Genomic DNA, 23,223 nt, shown 5'->3' on the forward strand with positions numbered 1-23,223 from the left:
TTAGGTGACCACGTGAAAGGATCGTTCAACACTCCCCAGAGGGGTCGCAACCCACAGGTTGAGAACCACTGCTCTAGGGTCAGTAAGAGACCCTGATTCAAAAAAGTCAGGTGAGAAACAACAGGAAGGCAACTGACATCAACCTCTAGTCTCTACATACATTCATATATACTCTCACAAGTGCATACACCACACACACACACACACACACACACACACACACACACACACACCACAAACAATACATACACACAAATCATTTGCTGATATCCTGAATGTTTATGGCTGTAGTGTTTAAATGAGAATGGCTCCCATAGGATCATCTGTTTGAATATTTGGGCCCCAGTTGGTGGAACTGTTTGGGAAGGATTAGAAGGTATGGCTTTGTCACTGGGGGTCAGCTTTGAGGCTTCAAAAGGCTAGTGCCAGTCCCAGTGTGTCTTTTTCTATGTCTCCTACTTGCAGATCAAGGTGCAAATTCTCACACCTTCCTGCCACCATGGACTCGAACACCCTGAAGCTGTGAGCCTCAAATCAAGTGCTTAATTTTATGAGTTGTCTTGGTCATGGTGTTTTATCACATCAATAGAAAAGTAACTAAAACAATGGCTTCACCCTGTTACATGAAAACAGGCAGAGTAAGCAGTACCCCAGATCTTGGGGCCCTGCATTTCCAATTTTTGCTATTCCAGCATATTATCTTGTGAGAGAGTCTTCCTTTGCTTACTATCTCACCAATTACCCTCACATTCCTTTCTCTTCCCCTTAAAAAAACAAAGACTGACTTAGATGTAAGGGCATGTTAAGCTAGGGGAACAACATCCCTAGTCTAGTGCCCAGGAAGTCTTAGTATACACAGCTTTCTTAGTGAGTATATAACAGCTTAACTACAAACAAAATTTTGTATGCAGAATCAGACATCACAGGAGTCCATATTGAATCTAGTTGGGGTGGGAGGTGTAGGAACTAGTGTAGAAATACATTGTCATGGATCTTTTCCTGAGACTTTGTCACAGAGAAATGAGGTATCAGTGACATCTTAATGAGCTCCTGGGATAGCCACTTCTGAATGATCACCAATGGATCATGTGTATCAAGACTGTGAAGATCTTTGCAACATACATCTTTTGGAATCCACTATTCAATATTTCATTATAGTCGATCAGGACAGAGTGTCAAGAGTAGAAGAGAAGAAAGCAACAGACTCCAGAGCCCTCTGTTGGCCAGGCCACAGACTGTAGATTTCACTAAAAACAGTGTGACCTATGATGAGTGACATGATCACAAAGATGCTGAGAAAAATGAATTAAGGTGCAACATATCAGATCAATGTGAGAGGCAGTGAAGCAGGACTTGGGAGGATGGAGAGAGGGTTGGGGTGGATAGGTGCATAGGTTGCTATGGTGACACATAAATCCACTCAGCAACCAATAACTGATAAAAAACGTGAAACGTGATAGTCCAGTCAGGAAATGAAGTAGATCTATACGAAAGCTGTATATAGCAGAAGTAACCAAACAGTATGGATATTGGATATAAAGACAAGGTTGCATCTGAGATGACTCCCCGTTATCTGAAAGGAACAGACTGGCAGGGCCAGCAGCTGGTCTTGCTGTGTCTAAGTGAGGGGGTAGGAGTGGTAAGTGGGATTAAGGACTTAGAAATGATGATAATTGATGCACACAAAAAACAGACCTTTTTTTTAAATTTTGTTTTAACTTTTATACAAGATCTCCCTGGCCTCAAACTTGGGATCCTCCTGTCTCATCCTTGCAAGAGCTAGGATTATAGGTGTGTGCCACCATGCCTGGAATCATTTTTAAATCTTGAAATCGGGTCGGCTTGCCTCTTCCTGCTTGACCTTTTCTACAGGATTGTAGAACACAGCAGAGCCAGGAAGGCAGGCAAGAGCTCTGTCAACTGGCACCCTCACAGGCCTTCTGTGTAGCATCCCACAGAGAAAAGCTGTCAGTGTGAGTGCTTCACATCACATGCTCACGGGCTCCCCAGGTAACCTGGAGGCCACAGAAGCCATTGTAGCACAGCGGTAGGTTTCTTCTCTATGGGGTCTCTCCCCCGGTTGTGGTCACAGGTTCATGACCTTTTCACTGAGGAGCTGTAAACAGAGTTCCTCATGTTCAGGCTGGGCATGTAGCAGGATTTCTTGCAGGTGATGGAGAAACTTGACATCCAGAGAAGGATTTTGGGCCAAACCCCAGGAACAGGGCTCAAGAGAGCATTAATCTTAGAGTTAAAACAATCAAGTGTTATATTTAAGTTTAGTAGCAGATCAAGTTTCCGAAAAGAATCAGCCGGTGTTTTAGTTCAGAGTTTGTTTGGAGTTTTGGGCATCCTATCTAAAAGGCACCAAGCTAATTCAGTATTCTAAAAAAAAAAAAAAAAAAAAAAAAAAGAACCCAGCCAACATTTCAAAGGACAAGTAAGGGGATATTCAGGCAGATTTCCAAGTGGATCTTGTCGTATCTCAATTCTCTATCTCTTCTAGATGGACTAAATAGGAAAGACTAAGAAATACATCTCTGTATTAAAAGACATCAAAGCCATGGTTATTAACATCATTCAGTAATGCAGGAAAATCAAGTAAGGAAAGTTAATATTCACCATGATTATGAATTTCTGGGTTTTTTTAAAGCATAAAAAGGAGAATGTAAAGAAATGTTGGCAATGATCTGTTGCATTCGAGAACATACACTTTCCTTGAATCATTTTATAAGTTCTTACATCACAGTCATATTAAATAAAAAAATGTGTTCTGGTTAGAAAAGGAGAAAGTGCAGGAAGGAGGGAAGAAAAGGGATGTGTCTGCCGCTCATCAGCCTGCAGAGCAGTTGAGAGAGCTTCAGATAGAGCCACCTTGAGGGCCAAAATCTCATGGTCCCTGCACCTAGCACTGGGAAGCCTGGTGTCCGACCCTCAGCTCTCTCCTTTCACGCAAGCCCCTTTTATGAAATACAGACAGAAACGAGGGCACTTTCAGAAGTGGACCCCTCCATGAAGCAAGCCCTGGCGGTATGGTATATAGCCGTGCACGGTGAGCACAGTTCCTCCATTTACACCACACCATCCTGAGAGGAGCCTGTGTCTGAGTTCCCAGTTCCCCTTTGTCCTTCCCTTCCTTCACTACAAGCACAGGGACCCTTACCATTCTGCCCGTCTTCTTCTTCCTCTTCTTCATGTCTATATCTTTATTTTGTTTGTACATCCTAATCAAAGTTTCTTCTCCCTCCCCTCTCCTATTTCCTCTCCCCATCTCCCCGCCACCACCCTACCCATTCCTTCACTGTTTCACTTGAGAACAGGGCCTGTCTCTGACTGTGTTGCCTGCTTTGGGGACCCATTCCTCCTACCCAATGTCCTCATCCAGCCTTAATAGAAGAGGAGGTGCCTAGTCTCACTGCAACTTGATCTAGCATGGCTGGCTGATATCCATGGGAGGCCTGTCTGACCCTGAAGAGAAACATTCTGCCACTCTTCTTAAGAGGTGTCTGGATAATGATTCTGTTGCCTGTCCATCCACCAATCCTTCCTTGTTTCCCAGAAAATAACGTAACTGGAAAGGAGGAATGCTTTAAGAATTTAAAATGGGCTTTAGGGACCTGAGGGGGAAGACAAGGAACACGGGGGACAAGGAGCGAGACAGTACAGGGCACTGCGGCAGCCCCGGAGACATTAGACCGTGTTGAGTTAAAGGTGCTAGAACTTCATCTCTGAGCACAGATGTGTATTTACCTGACAGTTTCAAGCATCCAAAAGTGAAGAGAGCCTCGGAATAAATCCTACAAAAAGGCCTGAGTGGGACTCCCTCAGGAATGGGATCTAGATTGCAAGTGCCTGGCGGAATTCCGCACATCCCGTTCCATTGATCAGAATGACGTTTTAAGCAGCTCGGTACTTAATGGCTGTGAGTGGAGTGCTGAGGATTTTCTTCTCCTTTTGGATCCTTCCCTGTGCCAGCTGGAACTCTGCACAGCTCCTGCTCATGTGCATGCTACCTGGAGTCAACCAGGAAGCAGAGAGAGATCGAGAAAGGAAGGGACCCACAGACATCAAGGAAGCACCCCCCAAAGGTACATCTATGTGACCTACTTCCCCAGATAAGCTCCACCTCACAAAGTTTCTGAGCGCCCCCCCCCCCACCCCCGCGCCATAACATCATCAGAATGTGCATCCATCTTATTACTGACTCGTTGATTAGAGCAGAACCCTTGAGGTCTAAACACCTCTCAATGATTGGATCCACTATCTGGACCACACCTTCAGTGTATGAGCTCTTTTTTTTTTTTTTTTTTGCATGCAAGAGTGGGCAGGACACTACTTCATATCTACACCATAACATTTGAGTCCATAGGCTGGGTAAAGCAGATTGCCCTCCCTAAGGTGATGGTCCCAACCCTATCCACAGTAGACCTGAACAGAGCACAAGACTAAGAAATGATTCTATCTACCAATCTTCATCCAGGGACATGGGCCTCCCACTTCCTTTAGGCTCAGAGTTTGGTACTAATCTTTTAGCTTCATACCCTGGAGTAGCACTCTCCTGGCTCTCAGGCCTTTTGACTCAAGACCAGAGACATGCCCTTGGCTCTTCATGCCACCTGCTGCTCTGCTGAAGCTGCAGGAGCTTCTCAGCTTGTATAATCACATGAGCTAAAGGTGGCTGGGAGTAGGGGATGTTCTTTGTTCTGTTTCTCACTCCTAGGCAAATACCAGAATACCTCAGACCTACTGCTGATTCAGGAATCTCCAGGGAAGGTGGGTTAGTAGCCTTCAGTCATCACGGGGCATGCTAAAGTTGGAAAACATTTGCCAAAGAACACACTTCAGAGTTGAGGATACTCTGAACTCTCAGCCTGTCCAATGTGGGGGCAGAAAGCCAGCCTTCAGTTTTTCAAAAAGAAGGATGGGCACTCTGAGTGCTGAGGGCTCTCTGCAGGCAGGACACCAAAATTCACCTACCACAGCACAATACAACACAACTGTCCCTTTACCTCTGCCTTTAGTGAGCGAGACTGGCCTCTCTTCCACCCAGGAAACACTCTTCTTCTCATTTGGATGCTTCCTTCCAGCACAAAATCAAAACCCAAGTGAGAGGTGATCCTCAGCACTGGTCACCAGTCATTCCAGTTTATCTTCCAAGGCAATGACAACAGAGTGTTTCCCAAATTGTGCCAAAGTTATATGTGGCTGTGGGACTTACTTGGAACAATGGCAAAAATGACGAGTGCAACGTGCCCCTCCTGCCACAGAAACCATTGCTGTCCTGATAGTCTCAGACTGTCTGGGTCTCAGAATGACCACAGGGAAGAGGGTTCAGCTCCCGGGACTGACCTCATGGGTGAGTAAGTCCCCATGCTCAGAAGGACCCCAACCTTCATCTAATCATCCACTGTCACCATCATGAAATCAATCACTCATAATCTTCACTTTAAATTCTGCACCACAAATCATAGCATGTATATAGTAACAAAATAAAAGTCAAAATGGTGGCATATTAGTCAAGAAAAACAAACCCAAAACCCATTGGAAGCCTTCAAGACACCACACAAATAAAACTGTTTGTTTTCATTTTTAACCTCATTCATGATTTTCAGTTCCCAATAGCATGAATGAGATATAATCTTTTGTGTTTATGAGATTTTAAACTGATAATGTAGCCTGACCTTATGGGGACAGCCCTGCATACCTAACCCGACATCCCACTAACCAGTTAACTAATGATGTGATACTTCATAAATACCAACTCTGTCTCACAGGTCAAGTAATATTACAAACAAAGAAAATTTAAACATAAACAAATTTTCTCTACTGTACATTATAATTATCAACATTACTCAAACATGATTTATGAGTATTGTTTAGTTGCACACGAGAAGGGAATCATAACTTCTCCCCACTAAGGACACATGGAATACAGTAAACTTAAAATTATGCTGCATGGTTAGGTTCCAGTAGACAAGGGACTAGTGCACACATAATTTAAAAACAATTTTGGGTGTTAGAGTACACCAAATGTGCTGGTTAGTTCTGCAGACTTGACACAACCTGGAGTCACAGGAGAAGAGAGTCTACATGAGGAATCGTCTAGATCAGCTTGGTCTGTGGGAAACTGTCTTCATTGTTACTTGATGTAGGAAGAATCAAACCACTGTGAGCAGCACGATTCCCTAGACAGGGATCCTGAATAGTGTCCAAGGGGAAAGCCGGCTGAGAGCAAGCAAGCAAGGGTCGAGGCGTTTATTGTGCCTTTGGCCTTGGCTACAGGTGTGATGCTTAAGCTCCCGCCTTGACTGACCCTTGGAAGTGGACTGTAACCTGAAATTGTAAGCCTAATAAACCTTTTTTTCCCTAAGTTGATTTTTGTCAGGATATGTTATCACAGCACAGAAAGGAAACCACAACACTATAAGATAACTTTTTTTCTTTAATGGTGGAAGATAATTTAAGATTTTTTCCAGTACCCTGGTTCATCATTTTAGACATATTCTTAATATTTTTTTCATTTTTCTTGTGATTAAGATTTTTATATGACATACTGGATAGTAGAGATTCTACACAGGCATAATAGCATCCTGATAATTACGCTGATCCACAAGATGCTGGATCACAGAGCTTCCACATAGGGTTAGAGGCATTCCCTTCTATACAGGGTGACAGCACCCCTCCCATACAGGGTGACAGCACCCCTTCCATACAGGGTGGCAGCACCCCCTTCCGTATAGTATGACAGCATTCCCATCCACAGGGTGACAGCACTCCCATCCACAGGGTGACAGCACTCCCGGTGACGGCCCTGGTGGGAAGTAGCATTAGAAGGACCACACATACCGTCCATTTCCTCCTCACAGTCACTCTAACAGATTTTTCTCTGATTCCTTTTTATGTCTGAACAGGAATCGCAGAGAAGAAGAAACCTGCTCAGACCACACAACCAGCAGAAGGTCCGCATAGAATTTGAACTCTGATGCATCTCTCCACAAGATCTATCATGGAAGAAAGGCTGTGTGGTGGTTTGAATGAAAATGGCCCCCACTAGCTCATATATTTGAATGCTTAGTCAGAAGGGAGTAGACCTGTTTGAAAAGATTAGATGGATGAGGAGGTGTGGACTTGTTGGAAGAAGTATTTGAGGTGTCAAAAACCCATGCCAGGCCCAGTCTCCCTGCCTTCTGCTATGGATCAGGATGTAAAGCCCTCAGCTACTGCTCTAGTATCATACCTGCCTGTATAGCACCACACCCCATGCCATGATAACAATGGACTAAGCCTCTGAAACTTTAAGGAAGTCTCCAGTTAAATACTTTTTTTTATAAGTGTTTCCTTGGCCATGATATCTCCTCACAGCAATAGAACACTGACTAAGACAGGGCATGAGCTTCCACAGACAAGTTCAATGTGCATAGAACTATGAAAAGTAAAAGAAAAATATTATGCAGATGGAAAAAGTAGATAAGAGCCTGTTCTACAAGACAAAATTCCTAAGATTAAATCTTCACTGAAGACTTTTCAAAGACAAAAGAACTAAAAAAAAAAAAGTTATAATTCAAATAACACTTGAAGTGGATGTTTTATGATCTACCTATAAAAATCCTCTCAAATATAACCTACTATCATTTTTTTAACTGATATGGAATGAGCAACTTTACTTTCTGTTATAAAATTATAGGAGAGGTGAGCACTGTAATGTAAAGCCTAAATTTCATTTTGCAGTGACTTTTATCTCCCTATCTCTGGAGACTGATGGAAAAAGATGAGTTAAATATGATGGAATCAGTAAAAACTTGAGTACTGTCAAATAAAATGCATTATGTATGGCCAGTGTTTTCATTGCATGACATCTTAGAGACATTGGTCTCTACCAGAATGATCTATCTGTCACTTGAGTTATTTGACTATTGATTAATTTTCAGAATTTTTTTGCCATGAGTGCCGCTGTGAAAAGGAAGCCTGCTCCCCTGCTTCCTGCCATGGGGACTCTGGGAGGCATGTCTTTGCCTGCTTGCATGATTTATGTTGATCTGAACCTGAAGAATCAATACATAGTTTCTGAGGCAGAGTTATCTACAGCCCCCAAAGAAAGCTGCCTTTTCAATTTCTACTCAATCTACAAAATGCATTAGCCTTTGGAATGGCAGGGTCAGGAATGGCTAGTTGATGAGAATCAGGAATTTTGTTCAAGTTTCTTTTCAGTGTGCAAAGTCCTACACCTAGAAGAATCCCATAGACCTTCCCCTGGTGGCATGGAGTAGGAACATTTAGTTCCAAGGTCAACATTGCAAGGACCCACCTTGAAAGGACTCTTTCAGATGCTGCTAATGTTGGTGTTAGCTGCTTAAGATCTCAAAACTAATTTCTCCCTAACACACACACACACACACACACACACACACACACACACACACACACACACACACAATCCTTTGGAACAAAGCGTGTGTCCAGAAGCATCATTGCCAAGATTGAGAATACCTCCTTCTCTTCAGAGGCCGTGTCAGCTGGCAATTTGGTTTCAAAGTGGGGAAGGATTTGCAATACATGACCTCAGTTGTGTCCAACACACAAGAACCAGAAAGAGAATGTTCATCTCAGCACAGCAGGTATGGAAGAAACAAGAAAGAAAGCAGAGTCTATGGCAGTTCATCCTCTTCTATTCCAATAGGACAGAGATGTCATCAAGGGTAAAAGGTGATTTCTCAAATTATTTCATTCATTGTATTTTATCTAAACAAAATAAATGGAAGAATGTGAAGGCAAGGTTAAGGCTTCTCTGCTTTGTACCTTCTATTCCTGCACATCCTAAACCATGCTCCATTCATGCCAAAGAGGACACTGAGGCAGGCCATTCTTTAGGAATACCAGACACAAAACTCTCTTATTCTGAATGGCATAAGACCATAACGGAAGGAGAGTGCTGTGGGACGGTCTCTCTGTACGCTGTGAATATGTGTTGCTACCATTGGTTAATAAAGAAGCTGCTACGGCCTATGGCAAAGCAGAATAGAGCCAGGCAGGAAATCCAATCAGAGAGCAAGGAGAAGAAGGTGGGGTCAGAGGAGACGGTGAGCATCGCCTGGAAAGCAAGACGTAATAGAACACAGGTAACCCCACAAAGCTGTGTGGCAAAACTTAGATTAATAGAAATGGGTTGAATTGAGTTGTAAAAGCTAGTTAATAATAAATCTGAGTCATAAGCCAAACAGCTTATAATTAATATAAGCTTCTGTATGTTTACTTGGGACTGAACAGCTGCAGGACACAGGAAAACTTCCGGCTACAGGAGAGGAAAGATAATGACTGAGTACATGGCTGAGCACTTTGTCAAGGGGAAATGAACTCGTGTTGTATGATCCTGGTCTCCTGGGTTGGGACTAACTAGCAATAAACATAGACAAGGGGACAAGATCTGCTGAGCCTAGAAGTGACTGCAGATTTGGTCAGGCTGAAGTTGACCCTGCCAGTTTTCTGGGTTTGCATTAAAGAGTTGCAAGACAAGGCCCTTCTTGCATCCTCTGTCCCAAGCCTCCAGCTTACGGAGCGAGGGCAGAGAGAAGGGCTTGATTTGCTTAAAGGGGATGCCATGGTGAGTTCTGCTTCTAAGATATCAGTGCTTCCAGACTCAGCCAGTTTCCAGGGCTACTTGTGGCACAAATCTTCAGAGAGAAATAGCTCTGTGCCTGGAAAGAATAAAAATTAGCAGTCCAACCATGGCACTGAACCAACCTGGGACATTACTGAATATATCTAATTACATAAGAATAATTTCATTAGCACCAGCTTTCATTTGAATATGCTGCAAGTGGTCAAAAATTTTTATCTCCTTGCTGGGACTCATCTCTAATGAGATCTCATGACTGAAGGTTTATGATGTTTGATAACTGTTAGATATGAAATCTCAAGCCCAATAAAGACAGTAAGCACCTGAGCAGACTTCTTTGGGGTCTTAATTATCACTAATTGCAATAATCTTATAAGCAGGTGCTGACAACATGCCATGAGAGGACCATCCAACTTCACAGACAGGATCTAAGATACCTTCACAGAAGTCAGGGCTCACTATGTTTGTAGCTCCTTTTAATCACCCATCCTTTCCAGGGCAGAGGCATAGGTGGGATATACGAAAGCCTAGTGCACCCCAACGGGCTCTCTCTCACTTTTATTCAGCCACAGTTCCTGTTCTGGGAAGGCTTTTAGTATGACTTTATTAGCGCTTTTCACTGCTGTGATGAAACACTATGACCAAAAGAGATGTGTGAACGAAATGGTTTAATTTGGCTTATGGTTCTAAGGCAGAGCCCATATATGGCATCAGGAAACTGGGAAGTCACATCTTTATCCACACACAGGAAGCAGAGAGTGTGAACCAGAAGTGGGGTGAGGCTATAAACCCTCAAAGCCAACCCCCAGTGGCATACTTCCTCCGGAAAGCCTCTGCATCCTAAATGGTCCATAACCTCCCAAACAGTGACACCAACCAGAAACCAAGTCTTCAAATACCTGAGACTGTGAGGGACATGCCACTAAACCACTAAAATGACCAAAGGCCAGAAATCAGTGTGTTCCCTTTCTTCTCCTTACTCCCTCTTTTCTTCCTCCTCACCCCTACCCCTTCCTCCTCCCCTTCCTCCTCCCCCCACACACACAAGTTCTCTACTCTTTACATCATTAGAAAGTAAATATACAATAAGGAATCTTACTCTTTTTTTCGATGAGTCCATTCTCTGGATACTTACCTAAAATGTCACTTAGGGACAATTACGCCATCCTTTGGCACATTCAATATCTGCCAATTAATACACTGAAATAGAGTGTATACCTCACTGTCTTGCTGGTATGGAAATAAGTTTCTATAAAAAAAAAAAAAGCCCCACCTTCCACAGAACTTTCCACAGGGCTGATTAACCAGAATGTCAGTGATATGGCTGGAGAGATGCTGTTTCAAAGGCTAAGAGCTCTTAACTGCTCCTGCAGACAACCCAAGTTTGGTTCCCAGCACTCACATCTGGCAGCTCACAACTACTTACAACTCCAGCTTCAGGGCATGTGATGCCCTCTTCTAGCTCTACGGACATCTACACTCAAGTGCACATACCCAACACAGACACATAAACATGCAAATAATTAAAAATAAAATGAATCTTAACAATAAAAAGAATTTCAGTGATTATGGAGAGATTAGAAAGTTGCCTGTCCAGGACCCAATTGAAAATTATCTAGGGATACCTCTGCCTATGGAATAGCCACTGTCCTCTTTTGTGTGTGGCCTGCTGTCCCACAACTGTGAAATAAATCCTTTGGAAATAAATGTAAAGGATTTATTCCTAACTTCTGCCAATCCCAAAGCTAAATGTCATCAAATACCATCTTAGGCCCATAGCCGGGGATCCTCTGCTTTGCCCTAACCCACCGACCTGTAGCCGGGGATCCTCTGCTTTGCCCTAACCCACCGACCTCATGTTTCTATCAAGTTTGAAAACCCTGTTGGTTTATGACCTTTGCTCTCTTACTGTAAAATTTCGTGAAGCCATTACCACATTGGAACATGGAGTCTGGGGTAAACTGAATCTGTGTTCCTGGGCCTTGGTCGGCCACTCATCTGGCTCCAAATGAACTCTCTGATCCTCTTTGTGGTACGATTTCTGTTCTGTGTTGACACTGACCTGGAGAGCTGGAATTAATGTCAATTTTCATGAGCCTTGTGTGTCTTGCCCCAACTAGTCTTCTTCTCGAAGCTCCTTCTATGGCCACTGCCCCTCTGGGATTGATAACTGCTCTTCACAACTTGAAGTGAGTGCCTTTGTAAATTGCCCCACAAGTCCTCTAATTGCTTCAGCTATCCCCATTCCCAGCATTGAAATACTACTCTCCTGGAGTCAGCAGGAAGAAGGCTGTGGTTACAAATGAAATAAGGCCATCAACAAAAGCTATGGATACCTAAAGCTTTAGAGAGAGAATGGAAGGACAGCCACGCTTCAAAAATGTCCGGAAGCTGAGAGGGCAAAGGCGGCCTCTTTTCTAACCCCACCTCAGCCCTATGCCACAAAGAACAGACAGTACGCTCTCTAGACTGAGTGTGAATAACATCCCACAAAGAAACCCGGGGGAGGGGGACACTAGATTCAATGCTTCCTGTGTCTCCTGCACTGTGATCTTGTTGCCAGTGAGATAATCTCCCATAGAGCAGAAGAGCCCCAGGTGAAAGGTTCTAGGCATTTATAATGTCAGGCTCTGGGTCTGCCAGGAAAAAAGTAAATGGTAATGTTACCATTAGAATGCCTGACCCCTCGGCCATGCCGTATCTCATAGGAAATGGGAGGGACAGCTCACGTGTCAGCACGGAACACTTAAAGGTCAGCACACAGAAATGTCCCAGAGCTCACGACTGAATTGCTGACACCTTTTATTATTGCCACTTAAATAAATGATTCAAGGGGCAAGGGAAGGGAGGACTGGCTTAATGTCGAGATTTACATTTAGGATTCTGGGGGCACTTGTTTCCAAAAAATAAATTTGCTGTGTTTAAGTGTCAGGGAGCAAACACGGCCATAGAAAGTCATACAGTTAACTACCCCCAAGCTTATAGGGTGATCAGTATTCCTTGAAAATGTACCATCGTTTTTAATATGATTATGTAGGAATCTCTCCTCCTAGTTTGATCTTTATTTCACATAAAAATACTGTCTGCATTTTTTTTTCCTCCTCTTGATTGGGCAGGAGGACAGACATCAAGGAAACTGTCCATCACAGCACTTGATCATTGCTGTCTGAAAAGTAAAGGTGAGGATGAGAGGTGAAAGGTCATTCTACCTATTTCTTTACAATAAAACCGTACAGAAGCATTGGGGAGATGGCTGAGTGAGTGAAGTGCTTGCCACAGAAGCACGAAGACCTGAATTCAGATTCCCAGAACCCACATGGAACCAGCAGGGCTACGCCAGTGCTGTAACCCCGGCACGGTAGGGAGGTGGGGAGACAGCTAGATCCCTGGAGCTCATTGGTCAGCCAGCCCAGTCAATCAGTGAGTCCCAGGTTCAGTGAGAAACCCTGTCTCAAGAAATAATGTGCCTGGTAACTGAGGCAGACACTCACACCTCTAGCCTCCATGTGTACATGCCCAGGCACATGCGCACTTATGTATACTTTATACACATATAAAAATACTAAATTAAAAACAAAGTTTTAGCCAGGTGGTGGTGGTGCACGCCTTTAATCCCAGCACTCAGGAGGCAGAGCCAGGCAGATCTCTGAGTTCAAGGCCAGCCTGGTCTACAGAGCGAGATCCAGGACAGGCACCAAAACTACACAGAAAAACCCTGTCTCAAAAAAACAGTTTTAATGGGAAGTCACTAGTTTCATCTAAGAGAATTAAAAGACATTCACATTCCTCACACCAATATTAATGACAACCAAAAGCAGTTAAAAGGCACAAACCACCCAAGCATAAATGTGGTTGATACTATGGAACTATAGAATATTATTCAACCTTGAAAAATAGGTAATTCTGACACACACCACAGGATGGATGAATTTGAAGACATTATGCAAAGGAGAAAGTCAGGCACAAAATGATAAATGCTGCATGCTCCCACTCACATGTCTGGACTATGAAAACCTAGAGCCACAGTAGGTAGATTTGTGGATATTGATAGAGAGGACTGGGAGTGTGATGTGTGGCATGATGATTCATGGGTGCAGAGTTCCAGCATGGGCAATGGACACATTCTAAAACTGGCTGTTAAAAGTGACTACAGTGATGCATGTGAACAGCTCTGGCTACTCTGGAGTCTTTTAAGTTACACACATTTTATGGGCTCTTAAGTATGTTCTGTAAGTCACATCCCCAAAAAATATTTGGGAAAGTAAGCATGGAGTTTTGGGCATAGTGGAACACACCTGCAGATCTGGCCATCGGGGTGGGCATCTCCTGTGAGTGGAATCAAACAGCACTTATCCTTCTGTGTTTCAGCATTATCTAGGGCATTCCTGTTCACTTCCCATGTGTGTAAGGATTTTAGTCTCTGCACGTCAGAGTCTCTCCACATGCTGTTACTAGAGAACTGTATCTGCAGAAAACCATTAGCCTTTATATTCTGACAGGTAAAATATGCCAAGCCCTGTTCTGCACTAATGCTGCCCATGTGCAGCCTCTGACTGGTTCCTAATGTGCCTGAAACAGTTGGAATTTCCATCTATTCAGAAGTGTGTGAGCCAACTTTCCATCTCTATGACAAAATGCCTGAAACAATCAGCATATAAGTAGGAAAGATTGATTCTGGCTCACAGTTTCAAAAGGTTTTAGTCCACAGATGCTTAGCCTTACTGCCTATGTGCCTGTGTGCTGTGCTGAGGGAGTACATGGTGGCAGTGGGTAGCATAGCAGGCCTATTCACTTCATGGTAGCCAGGAAGCAAAGAGAGACAGGGGGAAAGCAAGGAGAGCCCAATATCACCTTCAGGGATGCTTCGACCTCCTAAAAGTTCCACCATCTCCCAGTAGCAACAAGATTAGGACTGAGCCTTTGTGGTAGTTTATCTGTGTTCCCCAGGTATGACATGACCATTGGCTTTTGTGAAGCAAAAGTGCTATAGTGAACTACAAGGTCCTTGGTCTGCAGTAATAGGTATGAGATAAACAGAACAATATAGCGGCAGCTAGGGCTATAGGAGCAGTGATGACGTTGTTATTCCCTCATGGAAGGATAGAGAAAGTCACCAAACCCACAGCTGAGATTCCTCCCAGCTACTCAACAGCTACACATGGTCATTGGAACTGCTGGAGCATGTAAGAGATGGAAGATAGACAGGATGGTGATTCATCAATGGGGCAGCTTCAGTCAGTCTACACCACTGGGAGGACTATTTTTCGTTGCAGTTGCTTTGAGCCACCCAAGAGTTCCTGTAAGTAACTCCGATATACCAGTTGGCTCACCACACTGGACCTGGATGGAATCCTTTCTTTGTACTGTTGTTGCTCTGTCTGTGGCAAGGAGACATGGTTTTGCTTCTCAGGAAAAGTCCCACAGCAGATTTCAGCACAGGAACCCCTGAAAAGCTTTCAAGATCCACAAGGAGCTCTGGGAAAGCTGGCTACCTTTCAGTCTATTTACTGGTCAGGAAAACTGTTAAACCACCGCCACCAACCTCTTGTTTAGATGAAGCCTTGCCCCCTTTCAAGCTGCCTTATCACAGCCACGCTTCTGGACCCTTCCTCTGGCCACATTGTTGGAGCCTCAGGCCATGAGATGAAAAAAAATCACCACAATCCTAAGGAAAAAAATGAGGCTTTTCATTCAGAGGTTGATTTTTTTAAGCTTCAAAGGACCATAAAACTGGGCTTAAGGCAAGAAAATGTATGCAGAAGGGAAATCTACAAAGAGTCTTAAGTACGAAGTTATTAAAAATTGATTTTTAAGGATGCCAATTTTATGTTCTGATTTTATCCTGAAAAACCAACTCTCAGCAAAGAAAAACACCAGCACACTCTTTCTCCCTGCTGATTCTGAGGAAGCAAGCAACCTCCAAGAAAACTTCTGTTAGGATGCACTGAATGTTTGCGTCCTCCCCTCCTCAACCTCATATGTGAGGGCTCCAACTGACAGTGTGATAGTGTGAGGTGGTGGGGCCCAGGAGATTATAAACCATGGGGGTATTAATAACATGCATGATATCTTCCTCCTACCAAGTGAGAACACAGCAGGAAATCTGTCTATGGACCAGAAGGCTGGTACCCGGGTCTTAGACTTCTAGCCTCCAGAACTCTGATAAATACATTTCTAGGCAGCCTGATGGTGGAGGCCTGCAGCCCCACGGGAGGTTGAGATAAGATGATTGCAAGTCAAAAGCCTTCTTGGGCAACATAATGAAACCAGTCTCAGGTTTGTTTTTGTTATTTTAATGTAAAACGAAGTCTGGGGCTAAATCTCACTTGCCTGGCATGAACCTCCACTGCAACTGCAAAAATTAGTTAATTTTGTTGTTTATAAGACATTCAACTTACTTTATTTTGTCATAGTAACCCAATGTATTCTTATCTCCAAAGATACCAGTGGTCACTTTATAACACATTAATTACCCTGCGGAGTCTTGAGAGCTTTCCTGAGGGCATGAGTGACCCAGGACTGTAGGGGACTGGCCTGTCTTCTTGGGAACTGTTCCCCAGCAAGAGGATCTAACAACCATGCTTCTCCTGGCCTGTCACGCTCTGCCCTGCAGTCTCATGGCTTCCTCTGGGTCATGGGGATGGTGTTTTGTTGTTGTTGTTTTGTAGGAGGGGTTGCTGTTGTTTGGTTGGTTTGGTTTGGTTTGGTTTGGTTTGGTTTGGTTTGGTTTGGTTTGGTTTTTCAAGACAGGGTTTCTCTATGTAGCTCTGGGTGTCCTGGAACTCACTTTATAGATCAGGCTGGCCTTGAACTCACAGAGATCCGCCTGCCTCTGACTCCCGAGTGCTGGGATTAAAGGCGTGCGTCACAAAGCCTGGCTTGTGGAGAGAGTGTTTAATCTTCACTTTCAGCACTTTTTTTTTTTTTTTTGGTTTTTTTCCAGACAGGGTTTCTCTGTGTAGTTTTGGTACCTGTCCTGGATCTCACTCTGTAGACCAGGATGGCCTCGAACTTACAGATCTGCCTGGCTCTGCCCCCCCAAGTGCTGGGATTAAAGACATGCACCACCACTGCCAGGCCCCTTTTCAGCACTTTTAAATACTACCTGGGATGCTACCATCTCTGTGGTTACCATGATCCACAGAGAGAACCTTCCACTCCAGCAGCATGTGTTTTAACAACAGCATCCTACCCCTTCTCATGTTCTTCTCCTTCGACTTCTTCCATCCCTTCCTTTCTGTCTCTCATTCTCCCCAGATTCCTGTACCACATGTACATGAGATCCATTTGCTCAAAAATGTACTATTTGTAGTTAGCCATTAGGAAAGGCTGACAACTAACACTCTTCCAAAAAGCCCCCCATCCCCACCCCATCGGTAGGTACCAACAGCCTTTGAATGAGATGAATCTTACACTAATCTACTCAAGATCTCTGGCTGGCCAGAGTTGTAGCTGTCCATCAGACACCAAGAAATAGGAGATCGAGCTCTTCAATGGCACTTGAGGGGCTGGCCTCTCATACCAGTGGCACTAGTCATGTGGAGTGACATAGTCAGGCTGTCGCTGGGGCCTGTGTTCCTCTCACCTTATATCCCCATCACTTGGGGGCAGATGATAGAAAAGGTTAGGATTTCCTTGGGCTGGCATATATGTGGATCTGTTTCTTTTTCAATATCGCAAGGGTGTCCTAAGGGAATGAAAAAGCTGACTATCCAGTCTCTGAACTCAGGAGTTCCTGGGATCACTAAAAGAACAACAGCCACAAGTAGAAATTACCTGATTCTGAACAGTGCCAATCCCGAGCCGACAGACCCCACTGCCTGAGGAGGAGGACAGGGTGCAGGGAAAATAGCAGTCTCTCCTCACTTGTCTGCAAGGTATTAGAACTACTTATTCGAATCATTTCTTTCTAAGACTTGTGTGTGTGTGTGTGTGTGTGTGTGTGTGTGTGTGTGTGTGAGAGAGAGAGAGAGAGAGAGAGAGAGAGAGAGAGAGAGAGAGATGCATGCATGTGTGTATGTGTTCACATGTGTATGGGTACACATCTGGAGACACCTGTGCCTGTATATGCACATGCATAAAAATGCCAGAGGTTGAGGTATGTCTTTCATAATGTGTGTCCACTTTATTTACTGGAACAGAGTCTGTCCTGAACCTGAAGCTTGCCCATTTTTAGCTAGCCAACTTAGATCTCCTGTCTTTATCTCTCAAGTGCTTGGATTACAGGTGGATTACCAAACACTCTTGGCTTTTATTATTATTATTATTATTATTATTATTATTATTATTAGTGCTTGGGATCCAAATTCCAGTCCTCATGCCTGCAGGGTATGATAATGTTAATTATCAACTTCACAGAATCTAGAACCACTTGGGAGCTGGGCCTCTGAGAATGCCTCTGGGGGATATCTTGGTTGCAGGGATTGAAGTGGAAAGGCCTGCCCACTATGGGTGGCGCCACTCCCTGGCTGGGTCCTGGAATATGTAGGTGGAGAAAGGGAGCCAAGCAACAGCATGCATTTGTCTCTGCTTCTTGACTGCAGATATGATGAGAATAATTGCCTCAAGATCCTGCCAATGTGATTTCCCTGCCATAATGGACTGTAACCTTGAACTGTTTGGTAGATTAAATGCATTAGTGATTAACTCCAAGTCTCCAGTGATACATTGGTGCTGCATTAAGGAAAGAAATCAAAGCATATCCATCGCCTTGGTGTCATTGGACCAAGAGTGATTGGATTCTCTACTTCCTGTGTCTATCTTCCCTGTGTCTTCTCTTCTCTTGTCTGTTGTATGAATTTGAATCGATGCTTGCCTGAAGGCTGTCTTATGAAACTGTCCCTGTGTCTGTATCTGTCTGTTTGTGACTGTGTGTGACTGTCCCTAACAAAAGGCTTGTTCTCTACTTAATGACCAGCACAGAAAGCATCATATGGGGAAAATGATGAAGGATACTTTACTGAACTCCTTAACAGGGTTTTATAAGGGATTAAGTCACAGATGCCAACTGACCCCAATTAAGCCAAATAACAAACAGTATTACAAGCATCATTGTTTATTAATTGATATCCAAATGTATTCAGCATTATCCATAAATAAGCAGTCTTAAGTCTTAAGTGACCTCAAGATGTTGTATACAGTATCCTATGCTGGATATTCGTTTTATAAGATTGCATTCAACCTCTATTTTTGCTGCTTTCAGCAAATGATACACATGCATTACTCTGGGTCAGGGACATGGAAGTCCTTGGAGTACATAATTTAAGATTACAGTTATGCATTAGCTTAGGTTGTAAAAGTTGATTACATGGGAAATCCAACATAAATAAGTTCAATTGATACATTGTTCGCTTAACGGCAGGTTAAACAAATAGGCAGAGTACACAGTAGGATAGCAGTCTTAAGTCTTATTTTTTTATTCTTCTCTCATGTATTACATCACAACCTCAGTTTCTTTCCTTTCTCTCCTCTCACCCTTCCACCACCTCCCTTTTCCCCCAGATCCACTCCTCCTCCTTTCCCTTCAGAAAACGGCAGGCCTCCCAGGGATATCAACCAAACCTAGGATCTCAAGTCACAATAAGACTAGGCACATCCCCTCATATTGGGGCTGGATGGGGCCACCCAGTAGGAGGAAAGGGGCCCCCAAAACAGGCAAAAGAATCAGAGACAGACCCCACTCCCACTATTAGCAGTGCTACAAGAACACCAAGCTACACAACTGTTACATATACACAGAAGAACTAAATCAGACCCATACAGGCTCCTGGTTGTTGGTTCAGTCCCTGTGAGCCCCTATGAGCCCTGGTTAGATGATCCTGTGGGCCATGTTCTTGTGGTGTCCTTGACCCCTCTGGCTCCTACAATCCTTCCTTCTCATTTTCTGAAGGATTCCCAGAGCTCCGCCTAATGTTTGACTGTGGGTCTCTGCATCTGTTCCCATCAGTTGCTGGATGAAGCCTCTCTGACAGTTATGTTAGACTCTGGTCTATGAGCACAGAAGAGTGTCATTAGGAATCATTTCATTGACTTTTTTCCAGTCATGTTTGGTTCTATCCTAGGTTTCTGGGCTATCCAGACTCTGGTTCCTGGCCCTCCAGGCAGTGTCAAGCATGGGCTCCCTCCTGGGACATGGGTGTGGACAAATTTCTAAATGGTCTTATTAATAGAAAACATGGAGTCAGATATAGGGGTGAAAACCTGAGAGAGATCAGAGGAATAGGAACAGCCACATGCTAACCTCACCTCACCAACTCCACAGCTTCCAAAAAACAAGATAATTCCTGTCTACCCATGCCTATATGTCTTGCTGTTCTGCCATCTGATTTGTTTTCTCTGTCCAGCTACATCACTTCCTCTTCCTGCCCAGATCTGTCACTTCCTGTCTGTCTGTACAGACCTCCAGACCTCCATGGTTAACTAATGCTGGAATTTAAGGCATGTGCCACCAGGCCTGGCTCTGTTCCCAGTGTGGCCTTGAACTCACATAGATCCAGACAGATCCCTGCCTCCCAAGTGGTAGGATTAAAGGCGTGTGTTACCATTGCATGACTTTTGTTTACTATAGTGGCTTGCTTTTTCCTCTGATCCTCAGGTAAATTTTATTGGGAGACACGGTATACTGGGGACACAATACATCACCACACATGGGTCATTGGTTGGCCACTCCCACAAGTTTTGTGCCACCTTTACTCCAGCACATCTTGCAGGCAGGACAAATTGTAGGTTGAAGGTTTTGTGGCTGGGTGATGTCCCAGTCCTTCTACTGGGACATCACCAGCCTTGCCTGGTTACAGAAGATGGCCAGTTCAGGCTCCGTATCCCCATTACTCAGGTTTTTACTAGGGTCACCTTCACGGATTTCTGGGAGTTTCTGTTGCAGTAAGTTTCTACCTCACCTCCAAAATGCACCCCCTATTCCAGTCATCTCTCCCAGTACTCTTTACATCCACCCCCACCACCCCCCCACCACTTCCTCCCATTCCCATCCCCACCCCCCACCAGTCCACCTACAAAATCTATTCTGTTTCCCTTTTCCAGAGAGAACCATGCATCCTCCCTCCCCTTGAGCCCCCCTGTTAGCCTCTCTGGATCTGGAGTGTAGCATGATTATCCTTTACTTTGCAACTAATGTCCACTCATAAGTGAATAAAAAACCAATGTGGTCTTAAGTTATAGGTGACCTCAAGTTGCATTACTAACTCTGGGTAGGGAGTCCAGCAAAGTTCCAGTTCCTTAGAAAGTAAGAGATATTTTCATAATATTACATTGCCACAAACTGTGAGTCAAAATGAAACCTTCATCCTTTAAGCCGCCTTTGTCAGAATATGTTACCACAGTGACAATTAAAGACACGAAAGGGCACAGCAAGTACTTTAACCCACGGAGTCATCTCTCAGGCCCTCTTTTAAATATTTAAATGCATACTAGGCACAAAGGTGTGTGCCTGAAATCCCAGCATTCAGAAGGCTACAGCAGGAAGATTGAGGGTTCAGGGTCTACATAGGAGAAAACTAAAGATACATCCTAGGTTGCGAGAGAAGGGATCAGAAAGACAGGGCTGTTGAGCAAAAGGACAAAAGATCCAAAGACACAGATGGGTATGTCAAGGTGGTGAGGTAGAGAGACTGTCCCCACTCACATTCACATCCCTAGCATACTCGTGTGGAAGCTTGGGAGAGTTGTCAATCATGTGGTCCTATAAGCCCAGGACTAGGGAGGATGAGGCAGGAGGATCACACTGTGGGGGAATTGTTCATACTGCCACTCCACTGTGCCAACAAAGCCACCTTGAATAAAAGGATGGAGTCATCGGTTGGCCGAACAGGATTAGCCACAGAGTTGTTGGAGGACTGAGGGGGTCTAATAGAGAGGGACAGGAGAAGAGAAGTGGGGACTTCCAGGGAGTTTACAGGGCCGGTGCATCAGAAAAACATGGAGAGAGGGTCAGGCAATCTACTCTCTGCTTCTCCTTGGATTCGCCAGGTTTTTAATCTCAATTTCTGACTCCTGAGTTTGTATTATACTAAAACAACTTAGGTAAACATTATAGGATCATCACTGACTCAAACAACCTCTTGGTTACACAGTAAGATCGTGCCTCAACATCATCAAAGGTGTTTGAATTTACAACAAGCCACTGCCAGCAATTCCTCATAAGACGGTGGAGGGACCAGTAAGAAGGTGGGAGATGCTCCTTCACTGGAAAGGGGCCTGTACATTGTCCTACCCAGTAAAGTAGTGACATGGCTTAACAACGTGAGAAGTTTCTGCAAGTTCTTTTCCTTTTCTAATTTCTGATCTAATGGAGACACTATCACCCTCTTTGTGTGTGTGTGTGTGTGTGTGTGTGTGTGTGTGTGTGTGTATGTGTGTGTGTGTGTGTGTGTGTGCACACGCACGCACATGTGCACGCATGAGAGAGAGAGAGTCCCTATGTATATGCGCATGTGTATGGAGGCCACAGAGGAGTGCCAGTAAATACTTCGATTGTTCTCCATCTTATAGGTTGAGTCGGCATCTCTCATTGAACCTAGAGCCCACAGACTGGGCTAGACTGACCGGCCAACCAGCCCAAGAGACCCTGATGTCTCTAGTGCCTCAGCCCTGGGACTACTGACACCAGTTTGCTTTCTGTCTGTTTGTGTTCTGTTTTTATGGCCATTGCATGTGACTTTTTCCTGTTCGTGCTTTTTAACCTTTTGATAGTTTCATGCATTCATATATTTGAACTTGTTTTTAAAACACATGGGTTCTAGGGATCAAACTCAGCTACTCTTCATGCTTGTCTGGCCAGCACTTACTAACTGAGCCATCTCCTTAGCCCCACGATTGTTCTCTCTTAAACAGCAAGGTAATTTGATCGTGTAAAATGAGCAGAAAATAAATGTCATTTGTTTGGGGGAACCAGTTAAACATTTTTATTAGCATTTCCTTTTCTTACCATTACTGTGGTCAATATCATAAAAAGCTCAGAATAAACTCTCATGAATATTTTCCCTCTGAAGACAGAGGAGGAAATTGAGTTTCCCATTACAACACACGTACCTTTTGAACCTCAATCGTTCAGGACTTATGCACTACCCTCAGCATAGATGACAAAAATGTAGTCAGAGCTCAGAGTTGCTGGGTAAAGAACTTCTGCTGGATTTTAATCATCTCTCAATACTGTTTGTGGCTGTCCACATAATGAGTGTGTCTCCATAATTTTCTAGCATTGTTAATGCACAAGAATTTATATCATTAAGGTCATTAAACTATGTTATTTGCTGTAGGCTATTAAAGAGGATGCTAATCACTTAAGCTTTCTTTCCCAATCCTGCAAAAGATGTTGCTCTCCTGCTCCATTTCACAATGTTTTTATTCCTGCTTTTTAAAACCAGAAACCCTTGTCTTCAAATATTTTTAATTGGTACTATTTTCCATATAAAAATAATAATACCACTTGTCTTTGAAAGGGGAAAATACTTTAATATGAATGAAAAAATGACCTCCAAACACTGGTATTGCTGGGGTTTCACACCACTAATTATTTAAAAGGCAACATTTGACATTTGATCTTTGTTCTCTTTGTCATTCACCCTCTGCCTGCAAGAGAATGTGGCCTTGTA

The sequence above is a fragment of the Peromyscus californicus genome, unplaced genomic scaffold (assembly GCF_007827085.1).
Source record: "Peromyscus californicus insignis strain IS unplaced genomic scaffold, ASM782708v3 Scaffold_8__1_contigs__length_139910024, whole genome shotgun sequence".
Taxonomy (NCBI): domain Eukaryota; kingdom Metazoa; phylum Chordata; class Mammalia; order Rodentia; family Cricetidae; genus Peromyscus; species Peromyscus californicus.